Source organism: Cervus canadensis, chromosome 27 (genome assembly GCF_019320065.1).
Source record: "Cervus canadensis isolate Bull #8, Minnesota chromosome 27, ASM1932006v1, whole genome shotgun sequence".
Lineage (NCBI taxonomy): Eukaryota > Metazoa > Chordata > Mammalia > Artiodactyla > Cervidae > Cervus > Cervus canadensis.
In genome coordinates, this window is record NC_057412.1 from 50,194,918 (window position 1) to 50,217,553 (window position 22,636).

At 37.8% G+C, this 22,636-nt stretch overlaps 1 long non-coding RNA gene across 1 annotated transcript; it reads right to left on the minus strand.

Annotated features, from left to right (window-relative positions):
• Window positions 1–141: 141 nt before the first annotated feature.
• On the minus strand, window positions 142–7,135 carry LOC122428738. The gene is made up of 3 exons (XR_006265811.1): window positions 7,054–7,135; window positions 3,898–3,985; window positions 142–307 (listed from the first exon to the last, which is right to left on the minus strand). It is a non-coding gene; the product is annotated as an uncharacterized LOC122428738 (long non-coding RNA).
• Between the last annotated feature and the right edge of the window lie 15,501 nt (window positions 7,136–22,636).

The following is a 22,636-nucleotide window of genomic DNA, read 5'->3' on the forward strand; positions in this document are numbered from 1 at the left end:
CAGACATAATTAAGGATTTGAAGTGAAAAGATTATCCTGGGTTATCCAGTGGATGCAAAATCCAATGATCTATGTCCTTACAGGAGGTATACAGGGACATTTGCTAGAGAGCAAAGGGAGAGGCAATGTTGCCAAGGAGGTAGAGATTGGGCTGCATGCTGTCACAAGCCAAGGAAGGCCTGGGGTCACCAGGAGCAGGAAGAAGTAAGAAGCAGAAGCCTCCCCAGCTCTTTGGAGGACGTGTGGCCCTGCCACACCTTGGTTTTGGACTTCTGGCTTCCAGACCAATGTAATAATTCCTGTTGTCCTAAGGGAAAAAAAAAAAAAAAACTGCAGAAAACATCAAACTTAATAGTGAAAATTTAAGAGCCATGATCATTAGATGAGAAAAAGAAGAAAATGCCTGCTGTCATTATTTCTACTCAACTTTGTTACTGTTAAGTCTTAACTCATTCAAGAAATCAACAGTCAGGAAACAAAACCCCCAAATGCCCTCGTTTGGAATCAACAGGGGAAAAAAGTCACAGTATTCACAACTCATTGATCTTTCTAGTGAGCTGGAGAGCAATGCTGCCATTTCTCAAAATTGTCTGTAGGACCAGAATACCTAAGGATCCTGGAACAAAGCAGACGCTTTGCTTTTCCACTTTTTTATTTCATTTGCTTCTCTTCTGTATTCCCTTTGCATCTTTTGCCCATCATTCACCTCACTCTGACATTGGTTCCTTTGACTAGAAAATCTTGTAAAGTTCTATGACCATTGGAGTTGGCATTTTTCTGTTAAGTCATTGTGTTTGATGGATATAGGAATCATTGCTTTAATTTACTATGTCATTACAGTAAATATATTAAATAAACACTTCACATTTCTAAAAGTAACTTATTTTAAAAATATAGTATATTTATGACTTCAGATATTAAAGTCATGTTTCTATTTTCATTTTAATCAAATCATAGCACAGAAAATCTCTTTAGCAGTTGAGATGACCACAAAATAAGTCTAAGTCCATAACTTGGCAGTAATTAACTTAAGGAGTAGAAATTATGTTTGGAATAACACTCAGAAACTGGATGTTGAGCTCTTGAAAGTATGTGCACTGAAACCGTGACTACTTTTACCCTTTTCCTTAAATATAGAGAAGGAAGTAGAATATGTATATGGCATGTGGATATAGCCAAGTAGCTTCCCTGGTGGTTCCGTGGTAGCATACCCACCTGCCAAGCAGGAGAAGTGGGTTCGCTCCCTGGGTCGGGAAATGCTCTGGAGAAGGAAATGGCAATCCAATCCAGTATTCTGGCTTGGAAAATCCCATGGACAGAGGAGCTACAGTCCATGGGGTCACAAAAGAGTTGTTGGACATGTCCTAGCAACTAAACAACAAACAGCAATATATCCAAATACAGCCACATTGTTCTGGGATTTGATAACTGGTAGAAACTAATTACCACTACCAATGTCTACCTCCAAGATTAACCTTGTGGTCTTGGACAATTTATTTCACTAATCTGGGCCCCAGTTTTCTCCCCCTATAAATTACTAAATCCAATTAAGTCATCTCCCAAATGGTTTCCATATCTGACATTCCTTGAGTGTTTAAACACAAAATGATGATATCTGCTCTTCATCAAATAGGATTTATGTATCTATCATGATGCTAAATATTTTATCTGCATTTTTATTAAATCATCACCACACTTCTCTGAGGGAGAATTTGTAAGTCCAATTTTATAGATGAGAGAACAAAGACATAGAAAGAAAAGATAACTGGACAAAATCTTATAGGTATAAAATTACAAAGGCAGAGTTTAAACCTTGAGTCTAAAATTTTTGGTCTTAATCACAATGATTCTGCACAATTCAGCTTTAACTGTGCTGATTTAGTAAATGTAATTATGCCAGTTATCCAGTTATTCTGAAAGGTCCCATCCAGGTCTGTAGCATAGCCCCAACACAGGAAGTTTAATAGTTGCTGCGGCAACCAACGGTCAGTATTAATCTTCCCAGCCCTGAGCAAAACCAGTGATGGTGATACATACATCCATGAGTGAAACTGCCTATTTCCTTTACCAGTAGATGTAAATGTCACTACCATTATATACATTTACCATCTAACATACTGTACAATACATCTACTTAATATGCTTGTTGATTATCAGTTTTATAAAATGTAAGTTTGACAGAACAAGATATTTGCCTATCTAGTTTATTGAATGTCTAGTTCTCAGAATAATACTTGGTATATAATAGATGCCCAATAGATATTTAATGAATGAAAGAATAATCAGGGGTATATGTTTATATCGAAATCTGTGTGCACACATGACTGAATTAGATGATTGAGTTAGAGCTGCACATATGTGTGCTGTTTTACAACATGAAACTAGTTTTCTTTCCAGTAATTTTCAACAAATCCTGTCTTATTTACATGTCTTGAGTTAAACTGTAAAGGTAGAGAAGTAAGTTCTGATGTCTGGGCTATTGAACTTGTTTGATAATAGTAATCAAGGCTCTCTGGGTGAGTCATGAAAGCAGACCTCTTACATCATAGTAAGTATTTATCTAGGATTGTCTTTTTTGTCTGCTTATTGTAAGTTACACCTGGACCTCCCACAGTTTAAAAATTAAGGTTAGTGGCCAAACAGACTTGGAAATATCCCAGTCAGAAGATTTAATCACGTGTGTGTTAGTCGCTTAGTCGTGTCCGACTCTTTGTGACCCCGTAGACTGTAGCCTGTCAGACTCCTCCGTCCATGGGATTCTCCGGGCAAGAATCCTGGAGTGGGCTGCCGGGCCCTCCTCCAGGGGATCTTCCCGACCCAGGATCGAACCCGGGTCTCTGGCGTTGCAGGCAGGTTCTTTACCGTTTGAGCTACCTAATCAAATGATAACAATTTAATGTCTTTTGTTGATTGATTCTAAATTGGAGTTAACCTATTTCAAATGATTCCTCTGTCAGTGAAACTTCATATGCAATAGATTTTTCAGTTTTCCTATTTAGTCACAAAAATGCCTATGATTCATATTATCTAATTAAGTACACTTGAGCCAAAACAAATACACTCTTTGGTTTGAAGGCATAACCATGTTGCATGCCGAGGTAAAAGAAAAAAGCCTCTTTAAATTACTGATGTCTTTTTAGTTTGGAGGCTAATGATAAGCAATGAAAAATAACCCATCAAGTACAAGTCACCATCTTTTAAATCAGCCTGTACTTTCACAGAGGTTAAAATCTGTAATTTTGTTTGTTGTAAACTTTATTTTCCCATCTTAATTTGGATTATTTCTAATTTTTGATTTTTTCTTTATAAGAAGCTTCAAATGTAAGCATGAAAAACCAACTAATTGAATTGTATGGATTGAGTGAAATTTTCTATATCAGGGGTATCTCACTAACATAGATGAACATGGGGAAAGGAGACAGGAAATTGCTGTAGAATTGTAATGTCGTATAATACCTATGGTTGAGAGGCCTTTGCCACAAAGAGCCTGAGTTGCTATTTATTTTCTCTCTGTTTCTCATAAATTTCCACCAAGGGTTTTTGAAAAGTACACCATATTAGGTAGCCTAAAATCTGCACCGTTCTTACCACCAGAGAATAAAAGACATTTAATTTTCAGGAATGATACAACAAATTTCATCTCCATTTTTCTTGAGTATTTTTGACAGGAATACTGCCCCTAATTATCTCAGAAGTGTGATAAAAAGAAGGTAGAAAAATACCTTTACCTGGGCTAATAAGACTTCTGGTGCTTCTAAGAAGCTGGATTCTGTTGGTATATTTTTATTTACTCTCAGTTTAGGCTTAAAATCTTGACTTATTGCAAGTTTATCATTTTAGGGTTTTCTCATTACCAGTGACTGGACTTCATTATTAACTCCCTTAAAAAGTACTTACCTACATCTTCTAACCCAGAAAGAAAATTGTTCATGACTTCTTTTTAACATCACCTCCAGACTTCTTCCCCACTTCTTCCAAGATCTTCCTGCCAATATTAAGCACGCACGCATACATAAGCTATGGTCTTTATTCTTAAAGCATGGCTAGCCCACTGAATACAGAGCATGAAAATCTGATGTAAATGGATCAAACATTAGACATAAAGACCCTCCAACCATTCATCACTCTGAATTAGTAGCAACAATAACAGCAAAAGCCATTTATAAAGTCCTTTATTCTGAATTAACATTTGCTGGCAAGGAGTTGAATGAAATTTATGAAACTTTAAGTGAAATATGGAACTTTAAATGAAATATGGAACTTTAAAAATGTTATACTCAAAACTGTCCTGTTTACTAAATTTTCTAAGAATAATGTTACAAGTCAAAATTAAATTTTGACCCCAATCAGCACAGTATAGCGGCAAGAAAGCCTGAGCCAGCTGAAACTGATGAAGGCTGTACTGTCTTATGCAAAGTTCTTTCTGAGACTTGGTTCTCTCAAACAGAAAGTGGAAATGCTAAACCTACTTGGCAAGGTTATTGTAAAAAAAAAAAAAATTTAAAGACCATAGATGATATGCAATAAATTACTTAATATTGCTAATTACATTAACTTTAAAGTAAAAATATTCATATATTGTGAGATTATGTAAATACATGTTAATCATTCATAGAACTTAACATGCTTCCCAGTGGAATTTCATATGAAGGACTCCAGTAAGCTCATCCTTCTAAGAACACTTTCTCATACTGTTTTTTTCTCACATACTTTTCTTCTCACTCCACTATTTCTACATTGTGTGGGCACAAGACCACTATTATCTATGTTTTCTATAGCTAGTTCTTCTAGTTACTAACACAGACAGTTTATTACTATGTGACTGGGAGTCTCAAGACAAAATAGAGAACATTAACTGCAGGTTTATCTTGTATCAGAAATCATCATACATGCCTATTGTTTATATAGCATTTTGTTTTCATTATGTGTCTCATACTTATAGACAAAGGGTTAAAATGATGCTTAAAATTCCTAGGGGAAACACATGATCTTGATGCTATATTTGAAGACATGGGGGATGAAGAAATGGAGAAAGTTGGGATAGTTCCCCTTGGTTAAGGAGACATAAGTTGGCCACTTAGAGATATATATTCTCTAAATTGCATGACTCTACTTACAATAGACAGGACATGAAAGCAACCTAAATGTCCATCAACAAATAAATGGATAAAGAAGATGTGGTCCACATATGCAATGGCATAATACCCAGCCATGAAAGGGATGACGTTGAGCGGTTTTCAGCGGTATGGATAAACCTAGAGTTTGTCATACATAGTGAAGTGAGTCAGGAAGATGAAAACAAACATAGTATATTAGTACATATATGTGGAATCTAAAATAATGGTACAGCTGGACCTATCCCCACGGCAGGAATGGAGATGCAGACATGGAGCATGGACATGTGGATGGGAAGGGGAGGGTGGGCCAGATCGGGAAGGTAGGACTGACGTGCACACACTGCCGTGTGTAAGACAGATGCCCAGTGGGAAGCCGCTCTACAGCACAGGGGTCAGCTGGGTGCTCCGCGATGACCTGGAGCGATGGGGATGGGTGGGGTGCTCCGCGATGACCTGGAGCGATGGGGATGGGTGGGGTGCTCCGCGATGACCTGGATCAATGGGGATGGGTGGGGTTCTCCATGATGGCCTAGAGGGATGGGGATGGGTGGGGTGCTCCACGATGACCTGGATCAATGGGGATGGGTGCTCCGCAATGACCTAGAGGGGTGGGGATGGGTGGGGTGCTCCGTGATGACCTAGAGCGATGGGGATGGGTGGGGTGCTCCGTGATGACCTGGAGCGATGGGGATGGGTGGGGTGCTCCGCCATGACCTAGAGCGATGGGGATGGGTGGGGTGGGAGGTCGGCTCTACACGGAGGGGATACATGTATACTCACGGCCACTCAAGTTGTGGTAAAGCAGAAACTATCACAACATTGTAAAGCAATAGTCCTCCGATTAAAAAAAAAAAATGTGTGCAGGAGAGCAGAGATGACTCTCAGCCATCATGAACACCTTGCCAACAGGAACCATGGAGTGTTCAGTGAATATTAGCAAATGAAAAAAAATAAATGAAGACTGACTATTAGATTCTGAAGGAAGCTTATAGACTTATACTTGTACCAAAACTGAAGTTATACATAACCAGCAAGCATCAGTTAAAATGTTTTCCTGGGAATTCTAATGTTAATGACATCACGACCTACTCATACTGTCTGCCTTTCTGCTTGAACCTAGTCTGGGACAGGAATTGCACACCGTGGGTGTTGAATGAAAGCTTTCAGCTTCTGTGTATTTTTAGAAGGAGATAACAGCAAGGTGCCAAGATAAAATGTTTTTATTCAGGTTTTCTTAAGGGCTTATAGAAAAGCCACATTCATCTGGAAGTAGTGCATGCTTCTAGAGACAATAACTCATGTTACCATTAGGAAAAACCATATAAGAAAAATATGCTAAGGAAAAGAAAAAAGTCTCGCCCATGGCAATCCTTTTAAAATCTGATGACAAATGTCATAGTACTATTGGACTAGTGGAATATGCCACATTGTGAAGAGCTAAAAAAGAAGACTGGATTAGAAGTGAGTCACAGAGGTAGGCTAAATCATTTACACGCTTAGTCTGAACATTTTCACTTGTAAAATAACAAGTCAGCTTCTCCAATCACTTGGAAGCCCAGAGATTTTCTACTGAATAACTAAAACACATTTTAGGTGCCCCAAATCACAGCAAGCCTCTAAGAAGAAAGACATGAATACAAGAGTGTAATTGTGAGCACGTGTTCACAAAGTGAGCCCAGGTGATTCTGATTGGTGAGAATTAAAAAGCGTGATCATTTCAGTACTGCATGGTGCTCAGTGATTTATCTAAATCAAGGGGGGAAATGGAAAAAAGAACTCTTTTCAAAGAAGTATTTCCTGCCCATCAGGAGCAGGCCCACAGGTCACGTGTAAATTCCCATAGTAGCTCTTGCTAAGGGATTACACATGCTGCCTCGTGAACTTAATTATATTTTAAAATAGCACACGAAAGAAGCATAGTGGAGAATTTTTGTACCTCGTAGAGTTGCAGCTTGCTTCTTTGGCCTTCATCACAACTTGCCGTGAAAGAGAGCGCTCAGCAGATGTCGATAGGAAACCCCTTCCCTGCAGGATCCAAGAGGCAGGAATATTCATCCATGCCCTAGTCCCAACTCCCCACATCCTAGTTCTCTGGCTATGATTTCAGCCCCCAGGGACTCAGTTTAAAATGAACAGACTCCGATGTGACATTAAAATCTCTTCTGTCAAGTTTCGTGAAGCTTAAAATCAACCCCTAAGATTGACACATTCACAACACTGTATTTAAACTAGATAACCAACCAGAACCTACCGTATAGCACAGAGAACTCCACGCAATATTCTATAATAACCTAAATGGGAAAGTAATTTAAAAAAGCATAGATGCATGCACATGTGCAACTGAATCACCTCGCCACACATCTGAAACTAACGCAACATTGTTAATCAACTCTGCTCCAAAGTAAAGTAAAAATTAAAAAATAAAGCAATGAGAAAAAAATTTAATAAAAAATAAATAAAAATCTAGAGTAATAGTCTCTAAAAGGTTCAAGGTTCAGCAAGGCCCTTCACAATCCAGGAGCTAATAGTTGCAAACACACATACATATATGAAGCAATAGTTGGAGTGTAAGAAAAAAACCTAAATGCATATAATATTTTTAATGTTTACCCCCTCCCCCAAAACGAATTAACTTTAGAAACTTGTCATCTGGTCATTTACTTTTAAAACAGTGTAAAATGAAACTCTATGCCATGGAAAGTAGAATTACTTGGAAGAAGTAGGAAGAACACATTGAGTGAATAATTTGGCTGCTATATATACTGTATATGCACACACACACACACACACGCGCGCGCGCGCATGGTCATAACAAAATAAATAACATTCATAATATTATATTCCTCATTCTCTCTGTGACTGATCACACTTGTCAGAGATTTTGACTGTATTCTTCCACTATCCACTTCTTGTTCCCTTTGCCCTCAGCAAACATCTCAGTTGGTTATGTTTCTTTACCTGTTGGGGTGGCCCAAAGCTTCCTTCCTGAAGGTCTGAGTCATCTGCAGTCCTGGCTGGATTGGGTAGCTGTTGTTTCCAACTAGCTCTGATTACAGGATGTGCTAGTACTGAACGACTCCCAAGTAATCTGCTGTATGTCAGACACATTCTTCCTTGCTGCCACTTTGAGGCAGCAGCCCAGTCTCCCCATGGTACTCAGGAGCAATTATCCCAGCAAGTACAGTGCTTCCCCTCTTTGCCTGTGGAACAACAACTGCTAAGCTTACGCTTTAGTGGAATTTCACGTGGGACAAAATATCCTCACATTTTTTTAGATCATTCAAAGGGATCTGCTTGCCTGATTAACCATAGACCTCCTTGTCGCCAATTTCCCAGTTATATTTTAAGTCCCTCACAATCAAGCCAAACCACTGGCAGCAGCTTAATAAGCAGTATAGACTTGCACTTCTGGCCAATTTTCCTTCCTCCCCAAAAAATGAGCAGCAAAGCATACTACTCAAATGTCTGCCCACTGGGAGGATTTCCCCTCACCACTGTCCTTCAGGGATGTCTCAGAAAGGAGCTGCATGCCAAACCTGTTCGCTTTCAGATGGCACCTGCATGTTGTATACGAGGCTTCCCTGGCGGCTCAGGGGGTAAAGTGTCTGCCTACAATGCGGGAGACCTGTAAACCACGCCCAAAGTAGATAACTCCCCATGGGGCCGTAGAGCTGGCCTGGGAGAGAAAAGACTGCAGCAGGAGGAGAGAACATGGCATTTGGGCCAGTTTCTCGTGTTACTTCTTGAGCCTTCAGCGTCCTCTCAAGTCTAATCCTGTATACACCTCTTCCATTTGATAATCCCATGGTGCTCTGCACACCCAACTGTGTGTTTAGTGGAGCAGACAATAGCCTGTTTGTGATGGGAAGTTTAAGTCACATGGTAATTGGGTGGTCCATAGCTAAGCGTTCAGTCTCAAGTAAGGCCCAGGAGCAAACCAAAAACCGTTTCTCAAAAGGAGAGTAGTTGTCCATCAAGGATGGCAAGGCTTTCCTCCAGGGTGTGAGCTATGACGCATCCATAGCAGCCTGCCAAAGGCTCCAACAGCATCTTACTGTGCCAGGGACACTTCAAGAACCATTGGATCTATTGGGTCCTTTGCCTAAATGATAGAGTGGCTTGTATGGCGTCCTGGACCTACTGTTGATCCTTCTTTCATTCAGAGCCCACTCAAAACTGGCAGCTTTTAGGGTCACTTGGCAAGTAAGCCAGAGCAGCACACCCAAATGAGGAATATGTTGCCTTCAAAATCCAAAGATGCCCACTTGATATTGTGCCTTGATTACTAGTTGTACAAGGGGCTAAATGTAACAACTTATCCTTCATGTTAGAGGGAATATTTCAACCAAGTGTATCCCCTAGACACTTCACTGAGGTGGAAGACCCTAGAATTCTGTTGGATTAATCTCCCACCTTCTGACACATAAATGACCTCCCAATATGCTAGAGTAGTTGCTACTTCTGCTCACCAGGGCCAGTCTGCATAACAATGGATGATGATGTTGTCTTGTGAAAGGGAAAGATGATCAAGGTCTCTGCAGATTGAACTATACATAGGATAGAGAGTTGAATTACTCTTCAGATAGGACAGTGAAGGCATATTGTTGGCCTTGCCAGCGGATAAAAATTGCTCTGGTTGTCAAAAGGTATTGAAAACAGCATTTTCCAGAGCAATAACTACTTGGCAGGTACTAGGAGTGTGTTAATTTGCTCCAGCAATGAACTCATACCTGAAATAGCAGCTACAATTAAGAGTCATCATCCAATTAAGTTTATAATAACCCACTTCCATTCTCCAAGATCCATCTGTTTTCTACACAGATCAAATAGATATGGTGGGGATCATCACCCTTGGATGTTTCAAGTCCTTGATGATAGCACCAATATTTTTGATGCCCATAAAAATACAGTATTGCTTTTAGTTTAATGTTTTTTTCCAAGTCCAGGCAGTTAAATTGGTGTCCACTTGACCTTTTCCATCATGAAAGTCCTTATTTCAAAGGTCAGGGAATCAACACAGGGTACTCTGTAAGATGCTAAGTGTGTCTGTTCCAATGATCTACTCCAGAGCTTGGGAAATAAACATAGAACAGGTTTAGAGACCCACTGTAACCACTGTGGAACTGATCTGAGGTGGAACCTCTGATCACTCAATCTTTATAAGTCCCTGCTCTGACTAGTAGATCACAGACATTTTGGGTCTCAAGGAATTAGTGTCACTTCAGAGGCAATGTCCAGTAATCATTGCAAGTTCTGATCATTCTCCTTCCCCCCTCACTGTCAGCCTGTCAAAAGGTCTTAGGCCCTTTGAGCAAAAGCTGATAGGAAGATTATAATTTTTGTCAGTGAAACAAGTTCTTTCCTCACGGAAAACTAGCCTCCCCTTCATTAGAGGGGTTCTGAGTCTGTAAAGTGTCTCATGTCTAGGATGAATTGAGGGGCTGACTCTAGTTAATGATTTAAATTAGACTCTGTTCACTTGGCTCAGAACTCTGCTTCTACATGTAAGAACTGAGTGGTCTGTGCGTCTTCTTCCGTCCTAGGGGCTCCCTAGTCAGTTCCGCAACGCCACAGGCCCTGTAAGTCAGGCTGACCTGACTCCTGCGTTGCTTCTGCTGCCCGTTATAGGACCCACGTCCACCTCGTCTTTGATGATCAGAGGCTGCTTCTTGGTCCTGTCACCCTGGGATCCAATTTTTTGCATCACACTTAGGTTTCCCAATTCAGTGACAAGAATTCTCACTGTAATTTCTGAGCGACACAGAAGAACAAACGGAACACTTCATGGATCCTGAGACTTCTCCCGCAGACGTATTTCTCACAGTCATGGTGAAAGGTAAGTTGTCTGGACTCTACCAGGGAAAACAAGAACATCAAGCAGGACAAATGCCCTCTAACATTTCAGTCTCCTTAACACCTTGGATACCTCTCTCTGCAATACACCATGGCAGTTCTGACACTGGAATTTCACTTAATATAGGTTAGTTTTGGTCCATGTTTCAGCTCCTTAAACAAACTGTTAGGACTTTGTATAACTTCTCAAGCTGCAACATTAAATCTAGAATCTCCACTAGATGGGTGCATATCAGTAAATTTGGCCTAATTCAACTTTTGGAGAAGGAAATAACAACCCACTCCAGTATTCTTGCCTGGGAAATCCCATGGACAGAGGGGCCTGGTGGGTTATGGTCCATGGGGTTCCAAAGAGTTAGACATGACTTAGCGATTAAATCAGAGAAGGAAATGACAACGCATTCCAGTATTCTTGCCTGGAGAATCCCGTGGACAGGGGAGCCTGGTGGGCTGCTGTCCATAGGGGCACACAGAGTCGGACATGACTGAAGTGACTTAGCAGCAGCAGCAATTCAACTTTATATTCCTTCCACTGTTGTCTCACATTCTTAATATCCATTCCCAAACATATTCCTTGGGTTTCTGTGTGTATAAACTGGAAAACTCACGCAGCCTTTTCACCCTCCTCTTTCACCTTCATCAAGAGGCTCTTAAGTTCCTCTTTGCGTTCTGCCATTAAGGTGGTCCCATCTGCATATCTGAGGTTGTTGGTATTTCTCCTGGCAATCTTGAGTCCAGATTGTGATTCACCCAGCCTGGCATTTTGCATGATGTACTCTGCATATAAGTTAAATGAGCAGGGGGACAATATACTGCCTTGTCAAACTCCTTTCCCAATTTTGACCCAGTCCTTTGTTTCATGTCTGCTTTCTAACTGTTGTTGCTTCTTGACCTACATTTGGTTTCTCAGGAGACAGGTAAGGTGTCTGGTACTCCCATCTTCACAGTTTGCTGTGATCCACATACTCAAAGGCTTTAGCTTTGTCAATGAAACAGAAGTAGATATTTTTTTCTGGAATTGCCTTGCTTTTTCCATGATCCAAGGAATGTTGGCAATTTGATCTCAGTTCCTCCGTCTTTTTGAAACCCAGCTTGCACATTTCAAAGTTCTCAGATCATGTACTGCTGAAGCTTATCTTGAAGGATTTTGAGCATAATCTTGCTCACATGTGAAATGAGTGCAATTGTATAGCAGTTTGAACAACAATGTCCTCTCTTTAATATCAGGTACCCTGTGAGATTGGGGATTCAATTTGTTTTGTATTTTAGCTACTCACTTGATGAGACTCTGGACTTGGTTTTCAGCAATTTCAGTGCTGGGGCCATGGAAGATAAGAGTTTCTTGCAGAACACATATAGCAAATTTTAAATCATTAATGTGGACCTTGAAATGGGAATCTGAAACTCTGAGCTCATTCTTTCCTTTTTCCAGTGCAGCTAAGAGCAACTAACCAATCTCATGATACTTCCTAGTTTCCCTAAAATGTTGTGAACTATAATAGACAATCACCCATAACTTTACCTTTTGTAGGTGATATTTTCATCTCTATTGCCACATAATGGCATGGACTACCAGCTCTCACTTACTGCTGGGAATGTGCCTTTACATCTAAATCTAATTGAATTAGAGAACCACTTTCAGAAAACTCATTTTTAAGATTTTGTTCCTCAGAAACCACTCTCAGTATCAAAATCTTTATTAGTCGAAGTTCTAGAGAGAAGAAACAGACCCCAGTAGGAGATATACCTATATAGTTTTTGCTGTGTCATCTAATAAAGATCATAGCTCCTCCTTTTTTTTATTGTATATTAAAGGAAAAAATGAAGTAGGTTAAGGGCAAGAACTCCAACAAGAGTTTGAAAGTTTCCATGCCAGCAAGTAAATTCTTTCAGAGAAAATCTTATTGAATAAGAATTCCATAATTGATTAAGAATTCTACCATATCATCAATATCATATCATATCATCAATGACCAACAGCAAACACATATAATGTAATTTAAAATTCTGTTTGTTTTGTCAATGTTTGTTTTTTTTAAGTTCTGGGCAGGGTTTAATGAGTGGCCATGAATTCTCAAGATAATTAATATATCTCCATACACTAGAGAAATTGGTAGGATAAAGTGAAATAATTTTCTACAAAGGAAAAAAAAATCTATAAGAAGGTAAGCAGCAATGATAAAACTTGCTTTTACTGATAACTAATTATCATTTTAAAGTTTTTATTGTATTCTTGGCACCATGCTAAGAACCAAGTATTAAGATAATCTTACTTCATCCCCAAAGCAAATTCAGTGCTGTTTTTTGAAGGGCATTCAGTTTGCTCAATTCAAAGGCTGAGTTTATTCCTTCATAAAAGTACATTATATCAGCTTAATGACAGCGTGCATTTAAACTCTGTCTTGCTAGCTACATTTTTTAAATATCATAACTTACGTTGTAAAACACACAGCATACACAACTGTTTGGTTGGAGTTGTATTTTCAACTATTTAAACATTAAAGCTTTAACAGTCTTTCAGCCGGTTTATCTAATTCTAACCCAGCCCGTCTAACCGGTGTTCTTTCCTTTACAACATTTATATGCATGCCTGGATTTGTGGGCTTGCAATCTCTGCAGTCACATAGAGCCCCATGGTTAAAATCATCTCTCATGTGGTTTATGCTCAGCAGTTGCTATCTTGAAATTCTTCTTAACACTTGAGCAAGAGCCTTGAATTTCCATTTTTCACGAGGTACCACAAATGATGCATGTCCTACTTGTCTCCGTATGAAATTACTTTACTCTACTACATGCTTATATTTACTCTTCTACATGTCTTCCCTGCTAGAATGTGATCTTTATGTGTGTTAGATGTGTCTGACTCCTTACAACCCCATGAATAATAGCACACCAGGCTCCTCTGTCCATGATATACTCCAGGAAAGAATACTGAAGTGGCTAGCCATTCCCTTCTCCAAAGGATCTTCCCATCCCAGGGATTGAACCCCAGTCCCATGCATTGCTGGCAGATTCTTTACCCTCCGAGCCACCAGGAAGGCCCTGTAATGTTTATAACAATAGAGATTTTGTCTATCTTGCATACCAAAGTAGATAGTAAGTGCTCACAAAATGTTTCATGAGTTTTGTACCTGGCTCACTTATTCTTATCTGAAAAAAAGCCATATCTTTGAAAATAAGCCGCCCAACCCCAGGAATCAATTTTCATCTAACATTACTCATATTTAAGGGAGTACCAAGGATGACACAAACATTCTAAGTCTGACCTTGAATTTCCAAACTTATTAAGTAATGGTAAATGTCACAGTGTGTCTTGAGAGAAGGATGCCAAATTTTCTCATTCAAATCAGTATTTAAGTTACAATTTCTTGGTGATAAAATTCCATCTGAAATTTCACAAGTAAGTGGTAGCTATTCTGTTGATCTTTTCCCATCCTCTTTTAGCTCCATCTTGTTACTTTGATCCCTACATTAACCAGTAAGAACAGGAAGGAGAAAAAGAAAAATGGAGAACTTAAATAACATAAAATAAATCATATCTGTTAAGTTATTGCCCTTAAAATTAAATTCTGGTTCTGATACTCTACCACAACCACCAGCACCATTTTGCATGGTATATTAAATATGTTCAGACCCTTCATCATGAAAAATTAGCTTTATATACTAATTTTAAGTTTTAAAAGTTAAAATAATTCTCTGTGATATAAATTATTCCTGGCAGCTGTTTTTCATGATGTGTATAGATGTGGATCTGTGAGTTTATCCTTCTGCCAATTCATGAGCTTCTTAGGTGTGTAGGTTGTTTTCATTATTTTTAAAGTATATTTTCTGCCTTTTTCTTTCTCTCGTCTTCTGAGATTCCCATGAACGTGATGGTCTACTTCATGATATCGCACAGAGCTCTGAGGCTCTCATTTTTCTTCACTCTTTCCTTTCCATCCTCTAAATGGATAGTCTCCATTGACTTATTTTCAAGTTCACTGATTCTTTTGTTTGCTGAAACCTGCTGTTGAGTTCCTCTAGTGAGTCCTTTCAGTCACGACACTTTTCAACTTCAGAGTTTCTCTTTGGTTCTTTTCTATGATTTACACATTTTACTGATAGTCTATATTTAAAGATAAATCATTCTTTTACTTTAATTTAGTTCTTTAGACATGGATTTTTTTTTTTTTTAGTTCTTTGAACATATTTGAATAGTTGATTTAAAAAGTCTACGTCCAGTAAGTCCAACATCCAGGCTTCACCAGGGACAGTTTCTATTTGCTTTGTTCCTTGTGTATGGACAATGCTTTCTTGTGTCTTGATATGTCTATAATTTTTTGTTTAAAACTTGATGTTTTAAATAATATAATGTGGTAACTTTGGAAATCACATTCTCCCCTTCCCCACAGTTTGTTGTTCTTTATTTAGCATCTTTTCTGAACCAATTCTGTAGTTTGTATTCTTTTTTTACATGTAGCCACTGAAAATGCTTTTATTCTGGCTCCACTCATTCTTTAAAATTTCAGTCCTTTTCAAACTCACGCTAACCGGTTTCATGATATTCCACACAATGTCATACAGGGATCCCTCCTGTTGAGAGTCATTCTGAAGACTGAGAAAATAGCTAAAATGTCCAGGAAGCTGCTATCTCCATTGTTTCTCAGCTGAGAAAGAAGCTGAGTCTTATTTCTGATGAGTCCATCATATTCCTCCGAGATCATGCACAAAGTAGATGTGCCCCCAACTCCCCAGGCAAAACTGGAATTACATTCTGCAATATTGTTTAGCAGTCTTCGACATGGGCAATGCATACTTCTGTGAGGTGTACAGATACATTCCCTATACTCACACAGGCAAACATGCCCCCTCCTACCAACATCTGTTACCAGAGTGCTATGTTTGATACAACTGATAAAGTTACTCCAATATGTTATTATCAGCTCAGGTCCATTGTTTACATTAGGGTTCACTCTTGGTGTTGTATATTGTATGGGTTAACCTAGACAGCGTATTAAAAAGCAGAGACATTACTTTGTCAACAAAGGTCTGTCTAGCCAAGGCTATGGTTTTTTCAATGGTCATGTATGGATGTGAGAGTTGGACTATAAAGAAAGCTGAGCGCCAAAGAATTGATGCTTTTGAACTGTGGTGTTGGAGAAGACTCTTGAGAGTCCCTTGGACTGCAAGGAGATCCAACCAGTCCATCCTAAAGGAGATAAGTCCTGGGTGTTCATTGGAAGGACTGATGCTGAAGCTGAAACTCCCGTACTTTGGCCACCTCATGTGAAGAGTTGACTCATTGGAAAAGACCCTGATGCTGGGAGGGATTGGGGGCAGGAGGAGAAGGGGACAACAGAGGATGAGATGGCTGGATGGCATCACTGACTCAATGGACATAAGTTTGAGTAAACTCCGGGAGTTGGTGATGGACAGGGAGGCCTGGCGTGCTGCAATTCATGGGGTTGCAAAGTCGGACACGACTGAGCAACTGAACTGAACTGAACTTGTGTGTGTCAATTATCCACTATTGTAGTATTACGGAACAGTTTCACTGCCTTAAAAAATCCTCTACTTTCTGCCAATTTATTCCTTTCATATGCATAACCACTGGCTATTACTGATCTTTTAATGTCTCCATAGGTTTGCCTTATCTAGAATGCTATACAGTTGGAATCTTACAGTGTTTAACCTTTTCAGATTGGCACCTGTCATTTAGTAATATGCATTTAAGATTCCTCTATGTCTTCTTGTGGCTTGATAACTCATTTCTTTTCAGTGCTATGTAATACCCCATTAACTTGGCAATTATGAATAAAATTGCTATAAATATCCATATTTCATTTTTGTGTTGACATTTTTCAACTTATATAAGTAAACATCAGAGAGTATGATTTCTAGATCATATGGTAAGAATAGACTTAGTTTTGGAAGAAACTACCAAACTATCTTCCAAAAAGGGTGAAAGTGTTGATCGCTCAGTCATGTCCAACTCTTTGTGATCCCATGGACTGTAGCCTGCCAGGCTCCACATGGAATTCTCTAGGCAAGAATCCTGGAGTGGGTTGCTATTTCCTCCTCCAGGGGATCTTCCCGACCAAGAATCATCCTCAGGTCTCCTGCATTGCAGGCAAATTCTTTACCATCCCGGTCACCAGGGAAGCCCTATCTTCCAAAGTGATGATAATATTCTGTATTCCTATCAAAAGTGAGAGTGTCTGTTATTCCATATCCTTACCAGCATCTGGTGTTGACAGTGTTCTAAATTTGACCTCTTTAATACATATGTAGTGGTATCTCATTGTTTTAATTTTCAATTCTCTGGTGATATCTTTTTGCATATTTTCCTGACATCTATATGCCTTCTTTGCTGATGTGTGTCTTTGGGCCATTTGCCCATTTTTCAATCAGGTTTTAAATTTTCTTACTGCTGAAACTTATGAGTTTTTTGTATAGTTTGGAAAAGTCATTCTCAGATGTGTCTTTTGCAAATCTTTTATATGATTTCATTTCTCTCCTTTTTAGTATATCAATTACATCTTTTTTTAAAACCATTTTTGTTGGTTGCCCTAGAGTTTGCAATATACCTTTACAACTAATCCAAGCCCACTTTCAAATAATACTATACCACTCACATGAACCTTAAATTCCTCACAAGAATAAAACATTCCCAATTCCTCTCTACCATCCTTTGCATCATACTGTAGTTCATCTCACTTTTACGTAAGTAAATATGTATATAATATAGTCTAAAAGTACATACACAGACAAAGGAAGGGAGGGAATAGACTATACCATTGCAGCTGTTATTTGAAGCAAATTGTTATGTTAAAAATGAGAAAAATAAAAGTTTGATTTTACCTTTTTTATATTCTCTAATAACCTTACTTTATGTAGAATCAAGTTTCTAAACTATAATATTTTCTTCCCTCTCAAGAACTTCTTTGAACATTTCTTGCAAGGTAGGTTTACTGGCAAGAAATTCTTTCAATTTTTCTGAAAGAAATTGTTTACTTTCCCATCACTTTGGAAGGATAATTTCACAATTTCAGAATTCTAAGTTGGTGCATTTTTATCTCTCAAAACTCTAAAATTTTTACTTCACTCTTGCTTGCATGATTTTGAGAAGTTGAATGTAGATCTTTCTTCTTCTATAGGTAAGGTGTGTATTCCTCTGGCTCCTCTCAAAATTTTGTATTTATCTCTTATTTTTTGATATTTGAATATGGGATGTTTAGATATAGTTTTTAGTGAAATTTATGCTGCTTCATATTCCCTCAGCTTCCTGGATCTGTGATCTAGTGTCTAATTTAATATGGGGAAATCTCAATTATTATTGCTTCAAATATTACTTGTGGGTTTTTTCCCCTCTCTTCTCCTTTGCTATTTTCTATATGCATATTTTATGTTTTGTACTTGTCCCACAGTTCTTGTATATCGTTTTTTTTCTTTCTTTTTCTCTTTGATTTTCAATTTTGTAAGTTTCCTTTGTCATCTTCAAGCTCAGAGATTCTTTCCTCAGCTGTTTGCAGTCTACTAATGAGCACATCAAAGGTATTCTTCATTCCCATTATAATATGTTTGAACTCTAGCATTCCCTTTTTTTTTTCTTTCTTAGAATTTCTCTCTGCTTATATTACCCATCTAGTTCTTTCATGTGGTCTACTTTATACATTAAACCCCTTTGCATATTAATAGTACAGCAATGATATGAGCTTTCAGAGATGTGAGCGTGCGTTTCATCACCATCAGGCTTGAGTGAAATTACAGCTTTCCCTCCACCTCCTGTTGCTGTGATCCTTCAGCTCTACCATCTCCCATCTCATCTCTCTCCCCCAATCAGTAACTCTTCTTTTCCGTTCACTTCATGCCAACCTCTGTATGTCAGGTTTGTACTGTACAACTATAATTTTCAAGGTGCTATAAGATTAAAAATATTTTCTTTTGTTTTTTGTGTTTGCTTTTTTATGTATTGTGTGAAAAGTATTATAAACCTATTATAATACAGTACTTATATAGCTGATTACTTGAGTACCTAGGGTAACTTGGTTGGCCTTATAAACAAATTGGACTTATGAATGTGCTCTAAGACTGCAACTCATTCATGTGTAGGGGACTTATAGTTTTTTAAACCCTTGTTCTGATAATTTCAATATTCCTGCCTTATATGAGTCCTATATTCCTTCCTTATCTCTTCAGATTATATTTTTTGCTTTTTAGTACACCTTGCAACATTTTGTTGAAGGGTAGATGTGGTATGCTATAGATGTGGATAGACTTAGAGACAGTCATACAGAATGAAATAAGTCAGAAAGAGAAAAATAAATATTGTATATTAATGATATATTAGAAACTGGAAAAAATAGTACAGATGACTCTATTTGCAAAGTAGAAATAGAGACACAGATGCAGAGAACAAACATACAGACATCAAGTGTGGGGGGATGGTGGGATCATTGGGAGATGGCTCTAGGTCACTACTAGGTATAAAATAGATAGCTAAGGGGAACCTACAGAACAGCACGGCAGGGAGAAGAGAAGGTGCAAAGCAGTCAGGGTAAATGGGCCCTTAGTAACGCAGTAGCGCGGTGTGTGGGAGTAGGACATATTCTGTGGTCCTGTGGGTCTCAGTCTTTTGGTGAAACTGTGCTCCTGAATTGCGAACTTCACCAGTGCTTCTCACACCCTCTCCCCTTAGGCGGGCCCAGGGACTGGGGAGTTAGAGCTTTGCATTTCCCTCCTCCAGTTAGAAAGCTAGAGTCAGCTGCAGCTGGGCATTTCCCTTCCCTCAAGTAAGTTAGGCTCTAATAAAACCCCAGAGTCGCCCTGGATAGTTTTAATAGAACACATTTTCAGTTTCTAAATTTTCTTTTGTGTATTTGCTTTGCATCTGTAGACAATGCAGTGCTTCTTTTTCCATCCCATGTTCCCCTTCATACTCACTCTCTTTCCATTGTATAGAAGAAAAGCATGCTTCTCCGTCATTCTATATTTTACTGTGACTACTGGAAGGTATAGAATTCTCTGCATACCACAAGAATAAACGATGCAGTTTATTAGTGTCAATCCAATATCTTTTAATTAAGACACTATAGTGCTTCATGTCTTTTGCATTCTTATACATATTTATGTTTAGGGTGGTAGTGTCTTACTATAAATCATATTATAGTTCATATTGGAGTATTATAAATTAAGACAAACTGCAGAGTGGGCAGCATGACTAATTTTTATTTCACAATCTTGGGTTATTGGTAAAGAATTAAGGAAGCAAGAATATTCAAAGCAGAGAGAATATACGTGGGAAATACTAGATATAGTGCAATAACAGTTTACTCCCCACTCTGTATTTACACCACTCTTGGAGATGAGGAAAAGTTTGGTGAATACTCCCAGATACTGTTGTATCAGTTGTGTCTGAAGCTTCAAAGTATACTTAAGGTGCATGTTAAGATAGAACAATGATTCAAAATTACTATCAAAGATATATTTAAATTTATTATTCTAATTTTTCACAACTTTCACATATAGCCTATTGAAAAAAATATATCCAAGTGAGAAACTATAATGCACCTAAATAGTCATTTAATAACTTTTCATAACATTTTTAGTTTACTTTCCAGAAATCTAATGACTATGTAATAAATCATTTTGTAAATCTATATTGTTTATAATTCATTGCTCTCTAAAAATGTTCCAGAAGACTTAATATGTAGTTATTGGTGATGATAGATCACAATGTGAATCTTAACATATAAAAGAAGCTTTAAGAATTAACGGACACTGTTTTTGTAAAACCACCTTTAAATTCCCATTTACTCTCTTATGTGAATAAGGTTTCATATATATGTATATATGTATATAATTAGGATAAATTTGATGTTAAGCCGTTGGGCTTCCCTTGTAGCTCAGTGGTAAAGAATATACCTACAATGCAGGAGACACAGGTTCGATCCCTGGGTTGGGAAGATCCCCTGAGAAGGAAATGGCAACACACTCTAGTATTCTTGCCTGGGAAAATCCCATGGACAGAGGAGCCTGGCAGGCTACAGTCCATGGGGTTGCAAAAGTTGGATATCACTTACTGACTAAGCAGCAACAAATAGCAACAATTAGTTATTGATTCATATGTAAGAACTAGTTATTAAGAAATACATATCTAATGATAGTTTATTGTATATTTTTGTTACCAATAAAATCTAAGCTATGTTTTGCTATTTTGAATAATCCTGCAGTATTATTCATTGTAACATAGTTCAATCAAAAAGAAAAAAAGGTAACTCATTTATAATTACCAGAACTTTTAAAACTTAAGATTAATTAATATACAAAATTTTCCTGCAGATTAGTATTAGGTGATCAAAAACAGTACTTAGAGATATTCTGTTTGAACATGGAACAGAAATATGAGTTCAAGAAGAAAAAGAACATTTCTGCCTGCTTAAGGAAAAGCAGTTTGTGTATTTTTAAATAAATCAAGGGCAATGTGAACTTCCTAAGTGTTTGGAGGAGTGAAATAATTTAAAAGAGAAGTTTTATTATATTAAAAATATAACAGTTTGATTTTGAAAAGCTTTAATAATTGCAATGTGTTGAATACTAAAACATTTGGAACAATATAAATTTAGGATGAAAATCTTTAGAACTCAGTTTATAAATGTACAATTACATAATTGAAAAAAAATGATTTTGACAATACAGAAGCAAAGATTTTGGAAATAATCAGCATAAATTGCAAAGGATGCTCCTTTAAGAATTCTTTGTCTAAGGTAAATTTACTGAAGCTATACTAAACTTTTTCCTGCCCCAATTATTTGCCAATTTTTTCTGATTTCATTCAAAATCAGTAGCGGTTGCTTAGTAATAATCATCAGCTTTCTTCATTCTTGTCATCGGCTCATTGACTATGCAAGATGATCTGATTAGCATAATTTGTAATTTAGACTGACCTCTAGAGAATTTTGAATAGCCAGGTGCCAGATGTCATAGACTTGCCTAAGGAAAGTTGAGGCATCTGCATCTCGTTATTGAGCCCCCTAGAGTAGTAAAGAGTACTAAAAAAGCTTGTTTTATATATTGGGCACATCTGTTGATGACAATTTTCAGAAGCAAAATAAATTTTTATTGATAAATTTCTATAATTTTGTATTAATAACCGTATCATTTTTATTAACAACTAGCATTAATTCTGAGCTAAATACTTGAATATGTTATCTCGTTTAATACTCATAGAAACATGAATTAGCTAATATATTTTAACATCAGTCTAATTTATAACTGGGGAAAAGTCTCAGAGATATTGAGTAATGTGTGCAATTTTATTTCTCTAGAAAACAGTAGAGCCGAGATTTGAATGCTAGAAGTTGCCTGATGGTTATCCTACTATATTGTTTACTGGGGAAGTCATACATAATGTTAGACCTTGCACAACACATCCTATATCACTTCTGGTATTGACTCAGAGCAAACGCTCTGTCTAGACAGCATTAAAATCTATATTTTCTTACTGTACTAAAATGGTACCTTGGAAATGTCTAAACAGAAATTACACCTGTCACAATTATGATAGAAAATAAACACAAAGTAAGCAATGTTTTCTTACCCTTGCCATGATAAAAGAAAATTTTGATTACTGTGCAAAGGAATAATGCTAATAAGACATGCCCTGGATGGAAACTATCCAGTTAGAA